Source organism: Arvicola amphibius, chromosome 6 (genome assembly GCF_903992535.2).
Source record: "Arvicola amphibius chromosome 6, mArvAmp1.2, whole genome shotgun sequence".
In the NCBI taxonomy this organism is placed as follows: domain Eukaryota; kingdom Metazoa; phylum Chordata; class Mammalia; order Rodentia; family Cricetidae; genus Arvicola; species Arvicola amphibius.
This window is the reverse complement of record NC_052052.2, coordinates 145751630-145777888: the sequence shown is the minus strand read 5'-3', so window position 1 is coordinate 145777888 and position 26259 is coordinate 145751630.

Genomic DNA, 26259 nt, shown 5'->3' with positions numbered 1-26259 from the left:
ACAAAAATAATAATAAAAAACCCCACATCTCCTGCATTTGTTTCCAATTCCCCATCCAGAGCCACGACTCCCTCCCAACTTGCCCAAGGACCTTGGGCTGAGGGCCAGACACTGCATTGTAATTCTCTCTCATTAATGGGTAATTTCCCTTCATGTGAAGGGAGGTAAGGGAGCCTTTGTGGGAGACAGGCTGCAATGACCCTGGGCCTAGAGTCTCTCTGGTCAGATGGGCACAGCCTGCCCACTGCTGATAGTAGCAGCCGCTGGCACCTTCTCAGGGCCTCACCGGACTGGTGGCAGAGCTCCACAGAAAGGGAAACTGAGGCCTCAGCCAGCTGAGGCTTGTTCTAACACATCAGCTGACGACGGGCTTCCTGCAGAGGGTCCAGGAATGGACACGGTAGATAGCATATCCTTAAATTACTCGTTATTCTAGCGGTGTGGAAGGTCAGAGGCCAGAGCAGGGCTGGCTCCGCTGGCCTGGATGGGAACCTAAACCCATCTCCAGCGGCTTGGGGCATCTGGGCTCATACACTGAGCCTCAGTTTCTACATTACACTTGGAGATGGTTTCCAGTGTGGTTCATCACCTGTCGTGGGTTAAATCTGACTACCTGGGGCTGTGCATTTCTGGAATTTCTCAGTCTTCAAGTTCTTCCTCGATCTCTGGCTGTTTGCTAGCAATCACCTGCAAAGAGTGTCCAGGGAATGACTGTTGTATTCCCTGTTGAATGACAGTCCTAGCCACTGTCCCCTAATGGGTGTCAGAGTGAAGTAAAAAAGACCCAGTCCAGAGCCAGGCAGTGGTGACACACGCCTTTAATCCCAGCACTCAGGAGGCAGAGGCAGGCAGATATCTGTGAGTTCAAGGCCAGGCTGGTCTACAGAGTGAATTCCAGGACAGCCAATGATACACAGAGAAATACTGTCTTGAAACCCAACCCTCCAAAAAAGGCCCAGTTTACTTTTAGGGAGACAGTCACTTTCATTGGAAACAGACTTAACGGAGTAAAGGATGCTCTATGCAAGAGGCATAGAAGACTTGAGAGGCTCTACTTGTCCCTGTGTGGTGTGCTGAGCCTGGGCCTTTCCCATGGCCTCAGGAGAACTGTCTGCCCATTTAGCAGCTGGAAACACCTGCAAAGCAGCCTCAGGGATGACCTCCAACTCCAGACAGGTGGGATTTTCAAGCAAAGTAGATATTGCTACGGTCTGTGCAGAAACATTGTAGCACTTACAGTTTCGTTGTCTACTAGAGCCAGATAGGTCTCTGGTACCAGGTCCCCCAGCGGCTGCAGGCAGATGCTAGCCAAAGCCAGGCCCAGCTCAACTCAGTTCAGAATGACTCAGGTATGAAGATGGGAATGAGAGGCAACGGGGCTCAGAGTCCCGATGAGGGATCCTCGTGAGAAACACATCCCTGGACAGGTGGGACCTTGGGTTACTCAGGGACCAGCCAGGATAGCTCACGGGAACAACCGAGAAAGCCAGCAGCAGTCCAGCTAGAGCAGATTCCAAGCCGTGGTCCTGGGGGACGAGGCAGTGGTGTGACTAAAGGACACAATGTGGGGCTAATAGAAAGCAAACAGCCCTCTGTGCTGCGGAGAGTGCGCAGTATTTTCTCAGGAGCTCCGTGTTGGCCTGAGTGCTCAGCCTGCGCAGAGCTGTCAATCACTGCCCCGTTGTTTGTCTAACCTCGCCAAGTGTGTTTTTTCTTTATTAGCAGAACACAGATAGGGAAGCAGATCTGTCCTCAGATGCAAGGCTGCAGGAATTTGTCCTAGCAGCAGAGCGGGGAGGAAGGTGGGCAGGGACCCATCCTCTCCAGCAAGACTGTTCAGAGCTCTGAGCCTTGCCTGATTAGAGCAGACTGTACCATGGCTATCCTCTCTGGATACTTGAAGATCCCCCCCCAGGGGCAGCAATTATGGTCATTTTGCAAGTGTGGTGCTGGGCTAGTGGGGGTCTGGCCCACCCAGAACCACACTGCCAGAGAGACAGGACCTGGAAGGTCTAAACTACATTTCACCCCTGTCCTGGTGCCTCTGGGATGGTCTGAGTCTATATAGCCTGTGCAGCCGATCTCCTTGCTCACTCGAACTGCTTCCTGAAGCAGGAATGGGTCTTCAGTCCTCTTCTGGGGCTGATTTGGAGGTCAGCAAGCATCTCATGGAAAGGGTCAGATAATGCACATTGGGATTTTGCAGGTCACTTTGTTGTCATTCCTGAATTATGATTTTGGTTTTTTGTTTGTTTTATTTTTGTTCTTTCGGTGTTGGAGATAGAAGCCATTGGTTGACAAGCACTCTACCACCGAGTCATAATACTGCCTGATTCCTTTTGTAGTGTGAAAATATCCATAGGTGCTATAGAAAGGGGAATGATTGTGTATCACTAAAATCTTATCTTACAAATAAAGTAAAAGTCAGGTCCCTCAGGTCGGTCCTAGCCTACATTGAACAAGAACTTCTTAGGCCTCTGGCTTGATCCAGGCAGCTCTAATGCGTTAGTGTAGGTTGGGTGGCTTAAACATGTATTTCTCAGCATCTTCTGGCTAGAAATCCAGGTCATTGCCTGAGCAGATCCAGGGCCGGTCTACTTTTTACTGTGCATCTCTTATGACCAAAAGCAGAGGAGAAACAGGCTCTCTCTCTCTCTCTCTCTCTCTCTCTCTCTCTCTCTCTGTTGTAGTGTGTGTGTGTGTGTGTGTGTGTGTGTGGTGTGTGTGCATACATATGGAGATCAGATGACAACTAGCAGGATTCATTTCTCTCTATCGTGTGGGCCTCAGGGATCAAACTCAGGTCATCGGGCTTTGCGGCAAGCATTCTGAGGTGCTCGGTATTGGTTGTCAATATGACAGGATCCAGCCTCACCTAGGAGTCCAGATCCTGGCATGTCTGTGGTAGACTGATTTTCTACCTTATGTTAACTGAAGCGAGAAGACCTACCCTCAGTGTGGGTGGCACCATTACATTGGCTGGAGCCCAGAATAAATAAGAAGGAAGAAGTGAGCCGAACACTAGCATTTCTCTCTCTCTCTGCTTCCTGGCTGGAGATGCTCCTGTCTCCATGTTTACTCCACCATGATGGACTGTACCCTCGAACTGTGGACCAAAAGAACCCTTCCTTCCTCAAGTTGCTTGGCCAGGTATTTTTGTCACAGCAATAGGACAGTAATTGATACTGACATTGAGTTCATATAAGGTAGCTAACTGATTTCTAGTGTGTATTTCAGTGACACACTCTTTATCCCATTAATTCTCAAATCATGACAAATATATCCAAAAACTAAATTTGCTGTTTTTAGCTGTTCTTAGTGTACAGTTCTGGGGTCCTTTGTCATATCTGCAGTGTCACGTGGCCATCATCACTGTCTAGTTCCAGAAAGTTCACACACTCCAGCCAAAACTCTATCCTCCCCCAGCCACACCCAGCACACAGAGACAGCTCACCAAGCTTTTATATCTACACACTGACAGCTTCTAGGTCTTCCCTCTGGTGTCTGGTCCATCTCTCGTGATGTGCCGTTTTCCAGGTTCACCCATGTACCAGCACGTGCCACAGCCACTCCTTCCTGAGGCTGAGCAATTCCCACTGTCTACGTGTATCACACTGTGTTTATGCTCTTGTCTGTGCTTTGACACCTGGGAGGCTCTCACCTTTTTATGATTCAAATACGATTACAGTGAATATTAACATATAAGTAAGGATCACTCTGAGCCCTTTCTTAGTTCTTTGGGATTTTCCTGGATACAGTTGGTTGTGCTGTCTAGCTTTTGAGGAGTGTCCAAGCCTTTCCCACAGTGGGTACAGCACCGTATGTCCCCATAATAATGCGTGGAGGCTCTGACTTCTCCATATGCTTGTAGAGCTTGCTATTTTCTATCTCATTTGTTTGTTTTTCACTATGGTCATCTGAATGGGTATGCCGTGTCTCTCGCCTTGGGTTCAGTGGGCAGTCCCCTAACACGAGGGTAACTAGGTACCATTTCATGTTCTTGTTGCTCTTTTGTGTAGAAATGCCTGTTGAAGTCTTTCGTCCACTTTGGGATTGGATTTTTGTTGTTGAATTATTGCAGTTCTTCAATATTTTGCATATTGAGTCCTGATCAGATATGTGATTTGCAATGATTTTGTCCCATTCTGCAGGCAGTCTCACCTGCCTCCCCACCTTCCCCGTCTCTTTCTCTCTAATCGGAAACAGGGTCTCACTATGTAGTCTAGGCATCATATCCGCGATTCTCCTGCTTCTGCGTGTCCATGTGCTTGTTACTTTCTGCCATTGGGGGCCTAGGACCCGACCCAGACAACTTCCCGGGAGAATGATTTGCTTTGAATCACAGTTTCAGAGAATTAAGTCAACAATCGTTTGGTCTTGTGAGGTTGGGCAGCCATGGTGTGGGACAGAGGGAAGCTGTTTAGATTGTAGTGGACCAGGAAGCAGAGTGGGGGGGTGGGGGTATTGGGGAGGTGGGACCAGGAAGCAGAGTGGGGGTGGGGGTATTGGGGAGGTGGGGGCGGGGGATGCTGCATGTTGAAGCTCAGCTTCTTTTCTTCTTCTCTTCTTCTCCCATCCAGACCCCAGAGCCACAGGATGGTGCTGCCCACATCTAAGGTCCATCCTCTCTGTGAATACTCTCCAGATAAACCAGAGCTGTGCTCCCCAGGTTGGGGGCTGCTGTGCTCCCCCATGCTGGGGGCGAGAGTCTTCGGAGCGCCTTTGTTACGGTGTCTGCTACCATGACATGCTTTTCACTTTCTTTGCTGCATAAAGTTTTCAATCTGAAGTTCAAGCTAGCTCTTTATTGTTACATCGGTCACACTTTGGTATCATTTTAATCCATTGCCCAATCTAAGGTCATAAATATCTATCCTCGTGTTTTATTCTGAGACTGTTAGAGTTTTAGCCGCTATACTCAGGCCATTGATCCAGTTTGACTTACTTACTTTTTGTTGGTCGGCTTTTATTTGTTTGGTTTTGAGATAGCCCAGGCTGACCTCAAACTCCTGGCCCTCCCACCGGAGTGCAGGACTGCAGGCATGTTGACACCTGCCTGGCTTGAGGCTTTTTGTTTTGCTTTCGGTGCTGGGGCTTAAATCCAGAGCCTTGTGTATGTCAGGCAAGAGCTCGGCCACTGAACTACATCCACAGTCTTGCTCTTTGAAGATAGGATCTCTCACTGAAACCTGAGTTCTTCCATTAGCTAGGCTGGCTAGTGAGCCATGCAGACCTGCCTTTCTCCACTTCTCCAACACTAGGGCCACAGGTATGTATCACCATGCTTGGCTTTTATGTGAGGGCTAGAGATCACGCTGGGTCCTCAAACTTGCACGGCAGGCACTTTGCTGATTGAGTCACTGCCCTAGTCCCTTGGCTTCATGGTTTAATCTTCATTTCTTCGTGTTTCTCTCCAAGACATAGCCCAGCACAAAGTGGGAGGGCCCCCAAACCACCTCAAGGCTTCTGCTGTTGTTGCTGTTTCTTTCCTTTTAATATGTGTGCAAATTCCCGTATATGTGCAGATGTGTGCGTGTGGAGGCCAGTGGACAACCTTGTGTGCCATCTTCAGGAATGCTGTCCATCCCCTTTGAGACAAGGTTTCGTATTGCCCTGGAACTTTCCAAGTAGGCTAGGCTGGCTGTCTAGCAAGCCCCAGGCATCCTTCCATCTCTGCCTTGCCAAGTAGGCTAGGCTGGCTCTCCAGGGAGCCCCAGAGATCCTTTCCTGCACTGGGATTGTCGGCCTGTGCTATCGCAGCTTTTTAACACATGAGTAGGTTCTGGAGCTGGACTCCAGCCCTCGAGCTCCTGAAAGAAGCAATTCCCTGTTTGAGCTATCTCCTCAACTCCTATAGGTGCCGTTCTTGACAGCTCGTTCTGTCTATTCCCAGCCCGGCGTCTGTCACACTCTGCCCCTCTACATGCCCCTGTACAGGACATGCTAACCTTGTTACTCTCTCAGGAAGTCCCCAGAGTCTCATCTCTGTGAGCAGCTGCTAGTTTCCACCACTCTCCAAAAGCCAGCTCCTAGCCTTCTAGCCGGAAGGGTCCTGATTCCCTTCAGAACCTCACTCGGGACGCAGCTATAAGGACAGGCACAGATCTCAAGCCGAGCCAGTGTTTAAGTGACTCAAGTGGCCTTGTCCCCATGGGCTCTCTGGGGGTTCTTGCTGACCATACAGGGGACACAAGCAGCCTTGGATAGAATTAGCTGTGCCCAGTTCTCATTCCTATGAATTCTTCGTTTAAACAGTGTTGTTCATTGGTGGGAGCTCCAAGAATCTTGGTGTCTGATGTTCCCATGGTACCTATTCTCCAAGTGTGTGGTGGACCCCTGCACAACAGAAACTTCTGGAAGCCTCAGGATATTGTGTCAGCTTCATACCCCATGATGACAGTGTTTGATGTCTTTTATGTATTAAATTTCAGACACTGTTTTCATCTAGTATGCTTGCCTTAACCACTGTCCTCACTTGGAGTATTGTATACATATATACATGAACATACCCCCCCACATATACACAAATGCAAGGTATGGATACTCACATGTACATGCATATCAGCACACAATCATATGTATGCTATATAATACAAACTGTCCACAATACACACAGGTACACAATTTTCACACACATATACATACATATTGCATATCATATAAACATATGTACAATACATACGCATACATATACATAACACAAACATATGTACACAAGTGCCCTCCATATAGCAAACACAGAGAAACACAGCATACACATAATACACATCTGTATACCTTCTATATCTACTTGCATACACATATACACATGTGCACACATACATATTCACACATGTACCACTTAGATACACACATAACAGACATACATTCACAGATACACAGATGCAGATGCTGTATATCATATGTGCACACATGATATAAATGCACATAAATACACTCACATACACACTACACACACATGTACATCAGCAGCATATATGAGCACAATTTATTTCAATCACCTTCATCTTCTCCATCCATCACTGTGTGGCTCAACCATGAGGAGCTGTCACCTTCATCTCCCAAGTTCTCCTGGACTGCCTAGGCCATCTTACAGAAAGAAACCAAGGATCTTTGGGAGAAAACTGGCCCCTTCTCAAAGGGGTCAGTGTCTGGAAGATGGTCTCTGGACACTGAGATTTCTCAGGGCACATTTGAGCTGGCAGGGATTGGCAAGGGATGGATTTGTTGCAGGTATAAACAACCATCTCAGACTTGCTTGAGAGTTTGGGAGATATGCCTTAAACCCCTTCACCTCAACATGTAGGAGGAGATGCAGGATTGGAGGGAGGAGTTTGGAGACCAGAGGCTGGTGAGGATGGAGGGGAGCAGCTGCAGGCCATCCTTGCAGGGTATGGGGCTGGGGGGGGGCACTCCAGGAATTGGAGAGGCGGTGACAAGGTGCTCCTCTTTCTGAAATGGGCCCTCAGGAAATCACTTTCAGCTTCGCCTTGGTCCCGCTACAGTGACTGCTGAGGGAAATGGCCTTTTACAAGAAATTGCTTCAATTTTCAATTTTCTCCATATTAGAACAGCACTGGGCCACACGGGCTCAGCGGGAGGCAGCTCACAGGTGTGGCCAGTGCTCAGGATGGTCTCCAGGAGGGACCAGCTCTCTGAATCCCAGATTCCAGTGAGAGGAGGAGAGATTCAGAGGTCTGTAGCCTTGACCCAGCCCCCAGCCTGTGGATATTCCTCCCTGAGTGTGGCTAGCCTTTCCCCAGAGGCTGGCTTCCTTGTAGCACCTAATATGCTCACAGCCTCCCACCTCCTAACTGTCCATCACCCAACCCCTCTATGGGTGAAGGCCCAGGCAGGGTCTATGGAATGAACGGGCCGCCTGGGAGCCAGGGGTTCTCATCCCACCCACAGCATCCTGAAGATAAAGCAGAGCAGGCCATGCCCATTTGGGAGTTCATTCTGGTGCAGGGGAAGAATGGGGGTGCCTAGGAAGAACAGGGTCATGGAATGTGATGACCCCCCATCCCCGGAAAGGTGATGCTGGGCAGCTCTGCAAAGACAACAGCCAGGCAGGGTCTCGGGTAAGAGCTACAGTGAAACTCGGGGCTGCAGCCCTATGCCAGCTCCGTGGGTGGCCCTCTGGGTAAGGAGGTCCTGGAGAGTAGGCAGCTTCTACTGAGGCTGAGGGCTTGCTGGACTGTTGGACAGAACAGACAGACAGAAAGATAGCTGGGACGAGGCCAGGAATGGAAAGGAATGGATCTTTCTGTGGCCTGGGATAGGGGTGGACATTGCCAGCTGGGCCTGCTGGTTCCCAAAGAGCAAGCTTTTCCCTCCCCGGGAAGCTGGGCCTTGGGGGAGGTTTCTCCTCTGTTCCCTGTGTGGCTCTCCCCAAGGCCCCCCTTTGTCCCCATCTTCTACAGCAGTCTTCCCTTTGTCAGCCCATCTTCCCTTGGTCCAGAAGATCATGCCATTCACTCCATGATGGACCTGAAGGGCACTCGTACACCTTGTCACCTTCCTGAATCTCTCTGGAGCCAGGCAAAGGAGGGCAGCCTGACGGGACGCAGGATCCATCCACATGACTACAGGCCCTCTGCCACCACAGCCAGGCCAATGGTGCCAGGGCAGACATGTTCTTGGCCTTGCATGCTCCTGCTGCCTGAGCCTTGCTGCCTCAGTTTCCCCAATTGCTAGAAATCTTCAGGAAGTGAGACTGCTATCCGCCAGGACACCTAGTATCCATCAGCCTTCTTATTGAGCCAGGTTTAAACTCATGGGCACACCCACAAGACATGGGAAACCTGGCCTGGATTTAGAAATTATTCCCATAAGACTCACAGGCAGCCTCATGGGCAGGACAAGCACCTGCTCTCCAGTCCCTGGGGAAATGCTTGATCTACGTGTCTTGGCCTAGCCACTTGTCCACCCCTCCCATCTCCAGACACTAACAGGGCTGCCCCCAAAGCAAAGGTCTCTACCAGGCCTTGCTCCAGCACCATCCCCAGACCCTTGGGAGCCTCTGTGACTGAGGCAGAGTCTGCCCACACACACCATCAACCTTTCCCCACCTCTGGAACCTGCTCTCTCCTGAGGTCTCTGCCCAACCTGGGTTCCACACTCCTGCCTCACATTCGGATGTGCTCGGGTCCTATTGCTGCCTCCAACTCTGCTCCCATGGCGTCACTGCCATGCAACCCATTGTGACTTCTCCCGTCTTGGTTGATGTGGCACTCCTCACGCCTGTACCTGCCTTTCCTCTTTCCCCAGGGCTGTAATCACCTCCAGGCTGAGAGAGGCTGTGTCTAAGGACCTCAGATACCAAGCCTGAGACAGAAGGAAGGAAGCAGGATTGGGTCAGGAGCTTCGCTTGGCCTGTGTCTGAGGAGAACTGGAAGGTGAGACAGATGTAGAAGGAGAGGGAGTGAGAGACAGAGAGACAGAGACAGTAAGAATCGCACAAGGAGACAGAAATCAGAGACAGAAACTGAGACAAGGTAACAAAGGAGAAGAAAAACAAACGGATCCAGAGGGTAAAAGGGGAGAGAGAGAGAGAGAGAGAGAGAGAGAGAGAGAGAGAGAGAGAGAGAGAGAGAGAGAGAGAGAGAGGAGACAAAGGGAGCCAGGGCAAGAAGCGGTGGGGAGGAAAGAGAGCAGGCCCGGAGGGGGAGGGGCAGCATGGTCCGGGTTGGGGGGACCCTGACCCCAGCACGGGGGCCCAGCAGGCTCACCGCCCCGCTGAGCTCAGGTTTCAGGGCTTGGAGCGCCCAGATTCGGTAACAAATGCATGTGTAACGTATTATGAAGAAAGCCTTAAAAAGCCCTCGTTTATCGCTGTTTACGTTATGTGATTGAGGGGAGAATTTGCCAAGACCAAAGGTTACTGCTGGTGTTTCTGTGACGAATATTACCTCAAACTAAGGCAATTAGCTTCAAGGAAGCGTGCGCTGCCTCGGGAGGGTTCTCCAGAGCGAAAGGCCTGATGGATTCCGAGGGTACCAAGGTCTTCCCGGGGAGCACGGCCTTCTGTGTTGCACACGGGCCCTCTGTGTGTGTGAGGTCTGACACCCGGCCTGGTGGGCCTCAGTTTCCCTTTCTGTGGGATAGGGGAGGGGGTAGGCTGGATGCAGACATTCCAGGGCTCCCGAGGGTGGCCACATGCTCCATTTCCAGGGCTCCTCTGGCTTCGCTTTTCCTGAGGCTGTTTTCGCTCACGACTTAGCTCATCGCATTTTTTTTCCCTTGAGACAATTATGGAAATTGCCTGAGGGGTAATTAGTGAATGGTAATTAGTAACTGCTCTTTTTCCAAGAAGAACAGAGGTGAGAAGCCCATCAAACGGCCCCTTCTCTTGGCTTCCCAAGCCTGGAGGGAGCCTCTTGCGCATCTGACCTGACCCAACGTGCCTCGGTTTCCCCACCTGAATGAAAGGTGATGACATCATGAGATGGATGACCCTGCCCTCCACCCCCACCCCTACTGGGCTTCATCACTAGCTTGACCAACCGGGCAGGTTCCCAGAGTTTGGGAATCTGAGGCAGAGACCTGCAAGGGAGCAGAAGAGCGGGGAACCTTGCCTCCTGCTCTAGGCACCTTAACAGCCAATCAGTTAAGAGTCGCAGAGGTGCGGCTGTGATGCTGGATTGTAGCAATACTAAACTGAAGGTCCTGCAAAGGCGGGGAGAGACTCCCGGGGGAGCCAGGAGTCTGACAGACCTCAGATGAATATCCCCGTATCAGCCCCAGGGCCTTACTCTCCTCCACACTCTTTTATAGGGGTGTGTGTGTGTGAGAGAGAGAGAGAGAGAGAGAGAGAGAGAGTGTGTGTGTGTATGTGTGAGTGTGTGTGTGAGTGTGAGTGTGTGAGAGAGTGGGTGTGTGTGAGTGTGTGTATGTGTGAGTGTGTGTATGTGTGAGTGTGTGTGTGAGTGTGAGTGTGTGTGTGTGAGTGTGAATGTGTGAGTGTGTGTGTGTGAGTGTGTGTATATGTGTGAGTGTGAGTGTGTGAGTGTGTGTGTATGTGTGTGTATGTGTGAGTGTGTGTGAGTGTGTGAGTGTGTGTGAGAGTGTGTGAGTGTGTGTGTGTATGTGTGTGTGTGTGAGTGTGTGTATGTGTGAGTGTGAGTGTGTGAGTGTGTGTGTATGTGTGTGTATGTGTGAGTGTGTGTGAGTGTGTGAGTGTGTGTGAGAGAGTGTGTGAGTGTGTGTGTGTATGTGTGTGTGTGTGTGTGAGTGTGTGTGAGTGTGTGTGTGTGAGAGAGAGACAGACAGACAGACAGAGACTGCGTGCCTGCGGAAGTCAGACAATGATTTATGGGAGTCAGTTCTCTCCTTTGGCCATGGAGGGCCCTGGAACTAAATTCAAGTCATCAGCTTTACCTGCTGAGCCAACTCGCCAGCCCTCCATCTTAAGACACTTCAAGACAGACAGGGTCGGTCTCTCATTGAACCTGACACTTGCTGTTTCGGCTACATCGACTGTCCAGCAAACACTCCAGATCCTCCTGTCTCCAGCCCTGCCCAGCATTCCCAGCTCAGGGTCTGTGCCTCTTCAGGCTGTCCTGGAACCCAAGGCCACCCTGAGAGCCCAGCAACAATCTTGCTTCCTCCCCAGAGCACTCCCAGATAGCCTTCATCGTGGGCTCCTCTTTGCATCAAGTACATATTTTCCTCAGCTTGGGACTTGGGGTGGGAAAATATTTTCCAAAGGTCAGTTTGCCAATTAGAAACTTTGAAAGTTCATTTATTTATTTATTTATTTATTCTTGCTACCTTTCGTTGAGGCCAAGCTCACAGATTTTATAAAGATACCATTTAGCTGAGGTAGGTGGGACGCTGGGCCTTGCACACAGGTTCTCAGCGTCAACAGCTGGCCATAACCGTAACTACTGACTTCCTATCATTTGTGTGGTGAGGAACATTTCTCACCCCTCAAAATTATGGCCTGTAAGAACCAGACAGCATCTCCATTGCCCAGCAGGAAATTACAGAGATTTTCTTATGGACTTAGCATTAAGCCCAAGTTTATAAAGCCTTGCTTGGTTTTAAGGGCTCACTTGTGAATGGTGTTGGCTGCCGTGGATGGGCGGTGCTCAAGACCACCACTTTAGTGTTGAGTGATGTGGCCGAGCCCCTAACTCGTGGGGTGACAGACCTGAGGAGTCAGAGCCAACTGTGGAGATGGGGGCATGTGCAGGAGGGTTCTGGAGAAAAGAGGTAAGAAGGTAAGGTAGAATACAGGCATTCAAGACATTCACTCAGGGGCTGGGAAATACGTCACAGAGGGGACAGATCTTGCCAGTGCTCCTGTCTGTAAGAAGAGGGCCCCAAAGCACAGCCTTATAAGTAGTAGGGAGGATGATCTAAGGAGTATAATGGAGACAGTTCAGGGAAGTTAGGTGTTGAATATAGGTTGAGGGTACCAGAGGGCTGGATCCTTTAAGAACAGGACCGCAGGTTCATTGAGAAATCTTGCTTCAAAAAGTAAGAACTGGGCATGATGGTGAATGTTCTTAAACTTGCGAGGGAGAGACAGAGGTAAGTGGATATTTGCAATTCCAAGGCCAGCCTGGTCTACCTATTGAGTTCCAGACCAGAGAGAGTTCTGGGGTAAGATCATGTTTCAAAAAACATATTGCAACAAAATATAAGGTGGATGGGAGGGGAAGGTAGAAGAAGGAGAATGAGGAGGGGTAACTAACACCAAAGATGCTTTGAAAAAGTCATATAAGAGCCTACTAGTGTAGACTCTTCCTGAAATGCATAGATCCACATATACATCTACAAAATGTTTCAAGTTAGTTACCCTACAGCAGGGTGACAATGCCTACAATAGACACAACAGGTTAGCAATAAAAATCTCAGTGCTAGGAATGACATTGATTTTTGTAGTTGTTGGTCAGTGGATCCCATAGATCCCCTAACATTACAGACTGTGGTTACCCTCCAGAACTTGATGGTATGGCCCTATTACTGAAGATAGGACATTCATGCCCCAGTTATAGGACATGGAGAAACCACATGGGTACTGACCCTGGAAGAAGCATCCCTACTGCCTAGCTTTCATAGTGTCTCACACACTACCAAAGAAGAAAAATAGTCACCAGGCATGCCCTGCCATGAAGCCTGCAAGTTACAATAATGACTGGCCTGGCAAAATATGTCCATTGGTGCAATAGTGGCACAAACGTCATGGGAGTAACCAACCAGCTTCTGACTGGATTTGAGGCCTGTTCCACAAGGTGAACGCCTTACCTAGCATTATTATCAGACTAAGAACCTGTGATTAGACAGGTTATAGGCCTTAGGGGACAACTTACTCCTACTGTTCTGCTAAGTAGACATGGTCTTAAACTGACTCCTGGCGGCCTACCACTACACACATAGGTTAGTGTACCACTGAATGCCCAGCAGAGAAGCTGCTGTCTGTTGTAGATGGTAACACAGAGACCCACAGCTGGTCAATGTGCAGAGACTGTGAAGTGCTCAGCCATAAGTGGGACATCTATATCATGGCCCCTCCTCCCGAGGGTCAGGAATCATCACAGAAGAGAGGACAGGAAGATTATAAGAGCCAGAGGAGGTAGATGACGATGATGAAGCGGTGTTTTCTGTACACAACAGGGCAGTTGCACTTGTGAACTTACAGTAAGTGTAATAGCTTGCACAAATCCGTGTAAGTTCAGGACAGACAAAAGTTTAGCATGGAGAGGGGAGGTGGGCACATATTGTCACCTATAGCTGAGAAGGACTGGCCATTGATAGCAGCTTGGAGAGTTTGTTCTCTTTACTAGTATGACCCCTGGTAGGTCATCCATACGCTAGGGGACATCCCACACCCAAGAGTATCTGAGCAGCACAAATTGGGCTCCAGGGATCATGAAACAGATGACCCATTTAGGGCCGAGGACTCCACAGTCATTTACCCTCTGCATGTTGACTGGCTGTGAGTCTCTGTTAATCACTATGTACTTCAGGAAGAAGCTTCTCCAGTGAGGGCTCAGGATTGATCTATGTGTATAGTGATAAGTTATCAGGAGTTGGTTTAATACTGTGTCCATAAAACTCAGTGGAGTCAAAGAAGAGAGAGGGAGACTGAATAGTTGGGTAGGTATGGAGTGGGGTGGATCTGAGAGGTGTTGGAGAACGGGGAATAAACACGATAAAAATAAACTGCATGAAATTCTCAAAGAATTAAGAAAAATATTCAAAGAAATAATGTGGAGAGCAACTGAGGAAGACATGCACACCTACCTGCATGCCTACACGTGCACATCCACATGAACAGGAATATGATGTATGCACAGATGCACTCACTCACACCCCCAATGAATGAACAAGTGAGCCTGTGCCTTCCCACCGCTTCAGCCTGATTGACAGCACCTGCACTTCTGGTGCTCCCACTGGGTTCTGAGCTTCATCAGTGCAGAGAAGGCTTCTGCCCTGGGGAATGGGGAAAGCCCCTGTGCCCATTGTCTTATTTGGCTTGCAGGATTAGTTACCAAATGAAATGAGCTTTGCCGTACTATGCTACTATCTTCAACGCTGCTTTTTTGACAGGATAACTGATACAGGTGATGAACTCTTTGTGGGCTATACTGGACCTTGCTAACTCCTTTTTTAAAAACATCCTCTGAGATGCCGCATCCTAAGATCAATTTGCACTCACTTGGGAAGGATGATGGGAAGGTTGCTGGCCAAGGAAGCTCCTGACCTATGCCCACCTCCACATACAACACAAGCTATTGAAGCCCATGTTGGTTTCATGGCACAGCTGGAGAGTAAGTCTCTATTGCTGAGGACATCACATCCTCGAGTTGCAGGGCGTGGAGGAGTCGGGCTAGGGTCAAGCCGGCAGGTCTCTTCCTGCTAGCTCATGTCTGAAGCATCATAAGGCACTTTCCAGGCTTCTAGGAGAGAACTGTCTCCAACGGCCCTTCTCCACTCCAGATTCTGCATGAAACACGGGTTATATCCCAGAGTCATGTGCCTGCTGGCGCAGTAATAGCTCAACTGTTACGATTGCAACTGATTACTTTCTGTTTGGATCTAAGGCCTGACCCATTGAGGAGAACCCACGTTTCGTACTTGTGATGGCTGATCTTAGTAAAAAAAAGTCAAGCCTATGAAGGAAGAATCTCAGTAGAAGAATTGTCTCCATCAGATCGACCTGTGAGCGCATCTGTAGGGCATTTTCTTGTTTGCTAATTGATGTAATGTGCCCCATATCAACTGTGGGCGGAACCATCCCTAGGCTGGTGGGCCTGGACTGAACAAGAAAAGGACCTTACTGTGAGCCTGAGACCAAGCAGGCAAGCAGTGTCCTCTGAGGTTTCTGCTTCAAATTCCTGCCCTGGCTTCTCTCTACAGTACTGGAGTGTAATCTGTAAACTGAAATAAACTCCTCCCCGAGTTGCTTTTGGCCATGGTGTCTATCACACCAACAGCAAGCGAACTAGAATGGCACTGTAAGCCAGGACAACACAGGTGACTGGGATGTCACATGTCCCAGCAAGTTACAGCTATTGTTTTTAAACACGTGCCTGTCAAGCTGCCTTTTAAGCACGCATGTGTGTGCGTGTTTATGCCTAAAGAACTCTGTTGCTGTCCCCCGCAGCTGAATTAGACCTCTTCTTACAGTGAGTGGCGGTAGCTACAGAGACTCATAACTGGCTGAACCGCTACAAATAAGTTTCTGTCGTGGTCCACACCGTTACCGTGGCGTCACATCACAGTGGATGGTAAATGGAATAAAAGGATCATGTGTCTGCATCGCTCCTCCAAGGTTTGGGGATATCAGGGAAGATGAAGCAAAAAGAATGTAAAAGCTGACGAATAAGCTGGAGCCCTGGGGAGGGGAGCGGAGGAAAATGTATATAGCTCAATAAAACAATTAAAAAACAAACAAATAAACAAAAAAGACGGGGCATTGTGCATGTTTTCCTCTGAGTTGGAAATGACCCTTGCCACCTGGAGCCAAAGCAACGGCGATGTCTGACTAGGCACGTGACAAGGACTATAATAACACCCTCATGGGGAGAGAGGAGAGACTTGTAAGTCTCAGGGGCTCCCACGCCTCCTGACCTGCAGGAAATGCTCCCTAAGTCTCTTCAGTCATGTAGCTGCTTCCTTGTCACCCAAGGAGCCCCTCAGGGGTGCAGGTTTTCATGTGTTGCCCATGGTGAAGGTGCCTCTAAGTTGCTCAGGGGGCATCCTAGTGATGTAGTTGCCACCCCACCCCATGTAGACACCAAGACTATGAAGCTTCCAGAAGACAAAAGGGAAAAGCTTGTGATTTTGATCTGGACATTGTTTAGCCAGCTCCAGTACAGTAAGTACAAGCCATTCTGTAACAAACTGATAAAGTTTAAAGACAACAAGATTAGAAACCTCTACTTTGCAGCATGCATTTATTAATAAAATTAAAAATAGTAACTATGGATAGGAGAAAAATATTTGCAGGACATCTCTCAAAACTCAGAGGAGTGGGAAACCCAATTTAAGAATGGGCATGGGCTGGCAAGATTCTTTAGCAGGTGAAGGTGCTTGTTCCCAAGTCTAATGAGTTACATCTCTGAGAAATCAGGGTGGAAGATGAAAACCAGTTTCTGCAGGTTGTCCTCTGCCTTCCACATGCACACTGTGGCATGCGTGCCCCCCAAACGGATGAATAAAATATGTGTAATTTAAAAATTAAAATGGGTAAAACTTCGAACCAGTCCTTCGGACAAGAATATATGTGGGTGAGAGGAGGCACACATGGAGATGCTGAAGATCAGCACGCCATCAGGGCACACAAATTAGAAGCTGTGCTACTCCACACTGACTGGCCCGGCTAAAAGGAAAGCATTTGAAACACTTGTGGGAGTAGAGGAAGCTAGAACTGGAGGGAATGTACCCAGTTGGTACAAATGCCTCAGAAGACAATTCAGCCCTATGATAAGACGTACAGAGGTATGTCAACATGAGGATCTTTACAAACCTACTCCCTGGGGGGAAAAAAGAGCCAAGCTGGCAGCAGCTATTAAAATCCCAACAATGAGAAGCCTCTGGAAGTTGTCCTCAGGGTGTACATTAAACGAGAGACCTATTCAAGGAAACATAATACAACTTAGCGAGGATGACAAGAACCGGTGGATTCATGCAGGGTGCCCCCCCCCCTTGAGCTGGTAGAAGCTTTAAGAGATGGGGCTTAGTGGGGAGTGATTAGGTCTTTAAGAGGGATTAGTGCTTTCTTAACAAGACATTCTTACTCTTGTGGGAAGTCGAAATGCAGCTTGATAAGTGCCCAGCGCCTTCCTCCTGCCTCTCACATCCTGTCTGGCCTTGTGACCTCTGCCCCCCTGTCTCCCAACTCTTGCCATTTCACAGTGCCATGGGTCCCAGGCCCCAGGACTGAGAAGATGCCCTTGAATTTCTAGATCCATTGAGCTAAATAAACACCTACTTTTCTAAAATTACCTAGCCCAGGCCCGCAATATAAAACAACCAGCAAGGATGGGCCAAAGACGACTCCCTCTCTTCCTTCCCTCCTGGGTCAGGGAGGCAGACTGGGCCTGGCTGATGAGAACAGGTTACCAGCAGGTTGAGCATATTCTGGTTAGTGTAGGGGGAGTTCAGAAGCTCCTTTGTTCTGCCAGCACCACAGGACAGAGGCTCAGCCCCAGAACACTGTACCAGGAATACTAGTACCACAATCACTCTGGGGAAGACTCTCTGCACCCCGAAAGGCAAGACATGAAGACCAGAGGCCATACTCCATGCTGTTTGCCCAGGGGAAGAACAAGAAGAGAGTCATGGGACTAGGGAGAGGGCTTGGTGCATAAGGCACTGGCTTTGCAAGAGCGAGCGCTGGAGTTTGTATCTGCAGAGCCAGTGTAAAAACTGGGTGAGCATGGCACTCCACCTGCAAACCTGGTCAGTGGAAAGCAAACTAGGGTATCCCTGGGCAAGATGGCTAGCTCTAGCTGAAACTGTGTGCTCCAGGATCAATATATGAGGTAGAGGGCATTCGAGGAAGACACTGATGTCAGAGGCAGGCCTCACCTGCATCACACCCCCTCCCTGGCACCCATGCATATACGGATACATATACACATACAGTGAGAGGAGGAGCAGGCAGGCACACGCGATACGGAACAACGAACATCTTTTGAGAGGCTGTGGAGCCGGTTGAGCCTACAGGAGCTTTGAAAAGTAGTTTCCTTTGAATTGAAAAGAAGAAGCCGACACATAGTCCTTGTCCAGCTCACCAGAAGGAACCAAGAAAGGGATGATATGGAAGAACTCTTGGACTTAGAACAGAGCCCAAAAACCAGCTCCAAAAATTTATCCCTTTCCCAATTTGATGGGATAAGACTGCTCAGAAATCTTGGTTCCAGAGCATTGTCAACAACAACAACAAAACAACAACAACAAGAAGAAGTCAGTTGATAATGAATGGAACCTGCAGAACGGAGAGTAACAGTGGATAAGGGGTGACTTATTAGAGAGATCAAGAAAGGGGCAGTCGGGCTGGAGAGATGGCTCAGCGGTTAAGATCACTGGCTGCTCTTCCAGAGGTCCTGAGTTCAATTCCCAGCACCCACATGGTGGCTCACAGCCATCTATAATGAGATCTGGTGCCCTCTTCTGGCCTGCAAAGCACACATGGAAGGAATGTTGTATACATAATAAATAAATAAATCTTAAAAAAAAAAAAAAAAGAAAGGGAGCTGGGCGGTGGGGGCGCAAGCCTTTAATCCCAGCACTCGGGAGGCAGAGGCAGGCGGATCTCTGTGAGTTCGAGACCAGCCTGGTCTACAAGAGCTAGTTCCAGGACAGGCTCTAAAGCTACAGAGAAACCCTGTCTCGAAAAACCAAAAAAAAAAAAAAAAAGAAAAAAAAAAAAAAGAAAGAAAAAGAAAAAGAAAGGGGCAGTCAAGAGAGCTCTGGAGGAACAAGGGACACCCTAGCATGACTGTGTGTACTCAGGGTGATGCCTGTTAGGAGATACACTGTCTGTAACTCCAGTTCCAGGGGATCCCATGAGCTCTTCCCCCCTCCCTGGGCACTCCAGGAATAGGGTAGAGACGCGTATGGGTGGAACACCAATACACAAAAATTAAATAAATCTTTTAAAATGTAAGGTAGTCATCCAAGTACATTTTAAAAAACAAAACAAATGATAAGAATTTTCTCTTTTCTCTTAATATGCTTAAAAGGAAAATACATGAAATAACATGTATGTGTGGGTATTTTACTGGTCCCGGCAGTGTAATATATTTGATGATATCAGAACAAAAGGCATTGGTGGGAACTGAGGAAATGACACCGTGTGGGAGCTCCAGTGACTCCAGGGACAGGAGCCAGTGACTAGAGTTAGGATTAGTAAATTAGAAGGTTAATAGTGTGTGTGTGTGTGTGTGTGTGTGTGTGTGTGTGTGTGTAGGATAAAGGTTGACGTTGGTCTCAGTGAACCTGTGGCTCACCAATTAGGCTAGGCTGGCTGGACAGATTTACAGTCAACTGCTTTCTGACAAGATTAGTGTACTAATCCACTAGAGGAAATACATGGTTTTCTTCACCGGTGGTGCTGGGCTAACTAGGTATGGGTGTGCAAAAGGATGGGGATCACCCCTACCTCACACCACACATTTAAAATTTTACATTCTTAAAATTTGGTCTGGGATGGAGAGACGGCCCAGCAGTTAAGAGCCTTGGTGCTCTTCCAGGGGTGAGGGTTAGATGAGGTGCCAGGTGCCTATAATCTTAGCACTTGGGAGGCAGAGGCAGGGGGATTAAAAGTTCACGCAAGCTTTGAATATGTATGAGTTTGATGCCAACCTGGGGTATCTGAGACCTTGTCTCAAGCAAACAAAGAGAAGGGACTGAAAAGACTAGAATGGGAAAGGTATTTGCGAATCGTATCTGATAAGGATTTGGTAGCCGGACTTTTCTACAAATCCCCACATCTCATCAACAAAAAGAAATGACTCCGTTAAATAATAGGGAGATGACTTGAAGAGACACTTCTCCAAGGAGAATATGCGAATGGTTAATAAAACATGAAAATACGCGCAATAAATAGCATTAGTCATAAGAAAACTACGAGTCGGAGCTGGAGAGAGCACCCCAGGCTCACTAGGTGGCTCTAACGAGCAGAGCTGAGGGTGTTGGAAGCTGGAGTCCTCACCTGCCCTGGAGAAATTTTCCTGACAGTTCCTCCCAGAGCTGAAATCCAGGCGTGCTCAACCTCCGTCCCAAGGATGTCCAAGCACATTTGTAGATAACAATGTCATGTCCAGAGGGTGGACACCCTGCAAAAAATGACCAGGGATCCAGCAATTCCGTGTGTGTGTGTGTGTGTGTGTGTGTGTGTGTGTGTGTGTACACGCTCAGGCGTGTCCTGATGCAGTACTCTCGTGTGCTCATGCAGAGGAGGGAAGCCAATGTTAAGTGTCTTTCTTTACTTCTCTCCAAGGGGTCTCTCGCTGCACCTAGAGCTTACTGTTCACACAGACCAGCGAGCTGGCCAGTAAGCCCCAGGGATCTGCCTCTCCCCTCACCCCAGCACTGGGTTACAGACAAATGATGCTGTATCCAGCTTTCTTCACCTGGGTGCTGTGGCTCCAAACTCATTTCTCATGCTTCTGTTTGCCCTTCGAGCCATCGCCCCAAGGCCAGCACAGCTGGCTTTCCACTCAGCAGTTTTCACACATCACCCCGTCTTTACTGTGTGTAAGTGTGGGATTTTGGTAAAAAGAGCATTTATATTTGGGGCTGGCAAGGTGCTCAGTAGTTAAGAATGCTTTTTACTCTTCCAAGGACCTAGGTTCTATTCCCCGCACCTTCACAAGGGAGCTTACAACCACCAGGGACATCTAACACCATTTGGGCCTCCTTGGGCACTTGCATGCATGTGCACACACACACACACACACATAAATAGTCAAATAAATCTTTTAAAATTGTATCTGAAGGGAAAATTACATCCTGATGTGGTCCGTTATTCTAGAAATACAAATACCAAATTTCCTAATTCAATATAATATGCTGAACATAAATATGGGGGCAGGGACAGGAAAATCTCTGGAGCTCATTGGCCGGCTGGCCTAGCTGAGTCAGGTTAGCGAGAGAGAGAGAGAGAGAGAGAGAGAGAGAGAGAGAGAGACCCTGTCTCAAAAAAATAAGGTAGAGGGCAGCTGAGGGAGTTGCTGACACTGATTGACCTTTGGCCTCCATATGCACATGTTTGCATGTGCACACTTGTGCACATATCTATAAAACATGTATACATACAACACACATGGAGTACTTCCTCCGCACTTACCAGTCTGGCTATGATGTCTGACTCAAACTCAGCTTTACGAGTTGAGACTGGGAGCTCTGCAGCCTGAGGACATGGTTGGCCCTGTGGTGCCTTTGTCTGGGCTCCCCAAGCCTTGGTCTCTCCATCCATAAAGTGGAAATAGTGAGCACTGTCCCACAATCTTCATGGGTTGAATCCCGTGTCCTTCCCCACAGGCCACGTGTACTGAAGGCCTCATCCTTGGTGATGCTGCTCTGTGGGGGAGGCAGTAGAAACTGCCGGAGACACTCCTCCGAATACTTCAGCCACAACGTTCCACGCGGAGGCCCCACACCAATGTTCCCCATCAGCCCTAGACCGACCCCTGCCCAACAGGTGTTATGTCACAGCATGGGAAAGCTGACTAGCATAGATTGATAGAGCATCTTCTAACATGTTGAGGGGGACCCGCCTGCAGAACCGTTGGATGTACACAGTGCCAAAGAAGATGGTCTCTCACAGCCCACCATGGAAGGACACCCAGTCCTGCCTGGGCTTCTGCAACTAAGCTGAGAGAGGTTGCACACACGGATAAAGGGAAGAAGCCAGGAGGAGAGAGGGCAGAAGGGAAAGGGGAGGAGGCCTGGGCTCCTGAGGAATCCAGACTAGGTGTAGAGTGATGGGTGAGAAAACCAGGAGGGCTTGGAACAGATTCTGGGACCAAAAGGGGTCCAAGGTGACATCCAGGGTCCCGGGACAATGAGCTGGCTGCCAGGGCAGCTTTCCCAGGGTCCACTAGCATAGCATTCGGTGGTATCCCCACTGCTTCAGCAACCTCACCGGGGCAAGGGAGGGGTGATGGGGATCCTACTGCAACCCACACTCCTGGTACTGCCTCACAACTGCCCCTCACACAAAGAGCCCTGTGGTCACTCATGAGCAAGGGTCCTCTGTCCCTGAGGGTCTTCCCAGGGAGGGGGGCTCTTCATCCACATGGTCCTTGTGTCCTCCAACATCTACCCCGAAGCTGCGTGCTGGTCTGCTGCCCCCCCCACCAGGGCCCAGCTCTGGACAGCCTGACTGCGCTATGAATAGCACACAGCCCTTTTCCTTTCCAAATATAAAAATGTTTGCTTTCAATCAGGGGCGTCTAGGGAGATGGAAATTATAGGATTGGAGAGTGTCCTTGGGTAAAGAATGCTGAAAGCTCGTAGGGCCTCTGATTAGGGCTGGAATAATTCCTGCCGTAATATAAACAAGCCTTGCTGGGCTAATGGGGGGCGGGGGCGGGCCAGGAAATAGGGGCACATGCCACGTCTTTGTTCTCTCCTCTCCCCAAATGCCAGCGAGCAGGGCCTGGCCTAGTGTCTCTGGCAGCCCAGCACTGGTGGGATCATGGGCTGGTCCCTGCCCTTAGGGCCCTATGTTCCTACTGTGACAGGTAGGGACATACTTGTGATGTCCACTGTTGGATTTTCAGTCCCTCCCTGACCCTGGACCGGGGTGGAAGGCTAGCAGAGTAGGCAGGATGGAGATGAACTATGCATGCAGACTGGGGTCAGCCAAGGGAGAAAATAGGCTGCCTGGGAAAACAGCACCCGAGCAGGCATTTCCTCTACATTTCTCCAACAGTCTGCTAGTCAGTCAACAAACAGTGAAGGCCCTGTCCAGGGCCATCAATAGTGAGAATTTCCTCACACTCATGGCTGGCAAAGTAAAGAAACAAACGCACAGAGAGTATATAGTCTTAGTGGCATGGTTGGGGCAGTGACCTGGGGAGGTGACTTTAGAATCTGCACTGATACCTGGCTGGCGACAGCTATCTCTTCATCCATTGCTGCTGTCTTGCGTATGTGTGTGAGTGTATGATACATTCGCGACAGCACTCCAAGAGGCCAGAAGAGGGCAAAATCTCGCTTGGACTTGGAGTTCCAGGTGGTTGTGAGGTAGCCAGACATGCCCGCTGGGAAGTGAACTCTAGTCTTTCAAAACAGCAGTTACAAACTCAACTTCTGAGCCATCTCTCCCGCTGTCTTAAATATCGTGTCCTCTCTTTTCTCTGTGTGCAGGTGGATGCGTCCCACCTTCCTTCTTTGAAGCCCAAATCTCCATCTGTATTCATCTGGGGGCGGGTCCTGAATCCTTCAGTGACGTGGTCCTGCGGTTGCAGGAGTGTCAGGAGGATAGTGAAGGGGGCAGCAGGGGCAGGGCGGGTCCTGGGTCACCGTTGCTAGCGCATGGTCTCTCATTTGTAAAATGGGACAATAAAGAAAAGTAGTCTGAAGTGGCCCTTAGAAAGGACTTGTCCGAATGGGGTGGGAGCTGGAGGCCTCCCGGCAGCAGGCACCCTCCAGCCAGAGGAAGGCGACTCAGCTAGGTCCTAGGTGTGCTGGGGGCGGGCCTGCGCGTTTGGAAAGAGAAAGCTCGTCCTCACTCGCGCGCGATGAGAACAAGTTCTGAATCCCCAGCGCTGAACCCAAAGCCTTCGGTTTCAGGGCTGAACCCAGCAGGGAACAAGAACTCAGGTGGCAAAGGACAGAGCCAATACGTGACCGCAGGACAGGTTCCAGTGTGACACCTGTTCGGTCTCCCCAAGGCAGAGATACACAGAGGCAGGGCAAGGCAGGACCATCACCCGCCCTCCCTTGTGGGTGCACGTCGCACCCTGACGCTCATCTTCCTTGGGATTCTGCGGAGCCCTTCGAGAAGTGTAGCGCCGCGGGCTGGGAGGTGGGAACCGGGAGGCGGGGATCATGCCCGGGCGGGGGCGGCTCTGGAATGCGGCCGCCTAGCAGATGGCCCCTGCGCGCCCTGCCGGGGCCGCCAGCGGTTCCGTATTTACACTACATTAATAATGGTTTAAACGCTCTCATAAATACATGCTGATTAATTGGCAATCCATTTGCCGAGGGCCGGCCTGCCAGACGGTTTCCTGGAGGCCCCGCTCCACATCCCGATAAACACGCCGGGGCCGGGCGCTAATGCACCGCCCCGCCCCGGTCAGCGGGCCGAGCTGCTCAGCTGCGCCTCCTGGGGAGCAGGAGACCGGCCAGGAGCTCCGGGGGGCACGTGAGTCCCGCAGTGGCTGGCTCCCGGAGCTCGCACCCGCCTGGGGCGCCTTGCTGAGGGTCGTGGAGGCTCCGGGTTCCACGCCTCCGTAGAGACCGAGCGATCTTCTAAGGAGGAGGTGTCTAGGCGCTGGGGTGAACTAGGTTGCCTCACCGTGAGGAGCCACCAGGGTCCTCCTGTCATCTCAGCCGCCCAGCTCGGTCTCCCTTCTCATCACCTGGCACAGGCCCCTCTTCCAGAACTGGGGGTGTCAGGAGGGAGGGATTTATTTCCTTGGAAGCAGAGCGGAGCCCCTAACCAAGTCCGGGTAGCGGCTGTGTCTGAGTTCCAGTCCCTAGGGAAGACACACCTCCCTCCGCCCCAGTCCTTTGGCAATTAGCGCTAGCCCCGCCCTTCACAGCCCTCCGGAGTCTTCAGCCTCCAGCTCAGCACAGCCAGCTGCTTCGGGCAAATCTCTTGCGTCCATTCTGCAGGCGGGAACGTTGACAATCGCCTGCCAGGTGGCCTAGCTGGCAAGTGACAGCTCAAGACACCCCCACGCGTCTGTTCTAGGCTAGAGTGTTGAAAGAAAGAATGAATGAATACTAAAAGCTCAGATGGGGTGGTGGGTGAGGGAGGGGTGTACCCCCTCTGGTCCCTGCCCTGATGATTGGCTTTTAAGCTCGGGCAGACCCCGAGTGGGGAGGTCAAAGGTGACTGCTGATGGCTGTCACTCAAACAAAATAGGCCCGTTTTCATTTTTCACTTGGGCCCAGACCCCTCCAAACAGACAGTGATTAGGTCCTGATTGAGCCTTTCCTCCGCCTGATGACTCCCACATGTGACCCGCTCCCAAATTACATGCAAATGTTCCCGGACGAGCTGCTGAAAGCCCCAGCGGGCCCCGGAGGGGCCCGAGTCCCTGCAGCGCCGCACCCCTCCCCCGCAGGTGCTGGCGGCCAGGTCACTGGTCTCACCTGCGGGGGCGGGGTTTCTATAGCGCCGCCTGGCGGCGACGCGAAGCACTCTCCGTTTGCTGCGAGTGGATGATGGAAACAGCTTGGCTCCGTGGCCTCCGTGGACAATCCACCGCTTATTGTGTTACCTATGAGAAGGAAGGCGGCGCGGTGCTTGGGATGACAGAAGTAGGCATCAGATCCTCAGATCCACTGGATCTGCAATTACAGGCAGTTGTAAGCTTGGGTGCTGGGAACGGAACTTAGGTCCTCTGCAAGAGGAGTAGGTACTCTTAACTGATGAGCCATCTCACCAGCCCCTGGCACACATTTTAAAGCGTTATCTCTCACCAGGTCAGGAAGATACCAGACCAGTTCACCATGACTCCTAGCTTCCAGGTGGGTGCCCAAGGGCAGTGACAACCACAAAATAGTGGTCATGGAATGCCAACTGTCAAGTGTTCCCAACCCAGGTGGGAGAGACAGTGATGCTCTCTGCTTGGTGATGCAGGAAAGACATAGGCCTGGGAGGGAGATGGCCAGAATGTGAGGCAAGAAGACGTCTGGCAGAGAGGCTGGGCAGCAGATGGCCGTGAAGGCAGGTGGGAAGTGGTGATTTATGCTTGGGATTGGGGGAAAGGGGAGCAAATCTAGTAGAGAGGAAGGTAAGTATTAGAATCAGGAGGTGTGGAGAGGGAAACAGTGGGTAGAGAGATGGGGTTGAGGTGTGGCCTTCAGCTTCACCCTTGTGGAAGCAACAGGGCCCCTTCTAGGGGCAGAGGGGAAGGTAGTGGAGCTGTGAGCACAGCCATGTGGAGGACTAGCCACTCCTGCTAGGAGGGAGTGCCCTGGTGCGAGGTTGCATCTGCCAGCCAGGAGGATATCTTCTCCTGAGTCTTAGAGAGGAACTCAGGGGAGAAGGACCTGGGAGGAGTGGGGGCCCCATCTCCACTCCCCACCCCTACCACTTGGCTCCCTGCTCTGCAG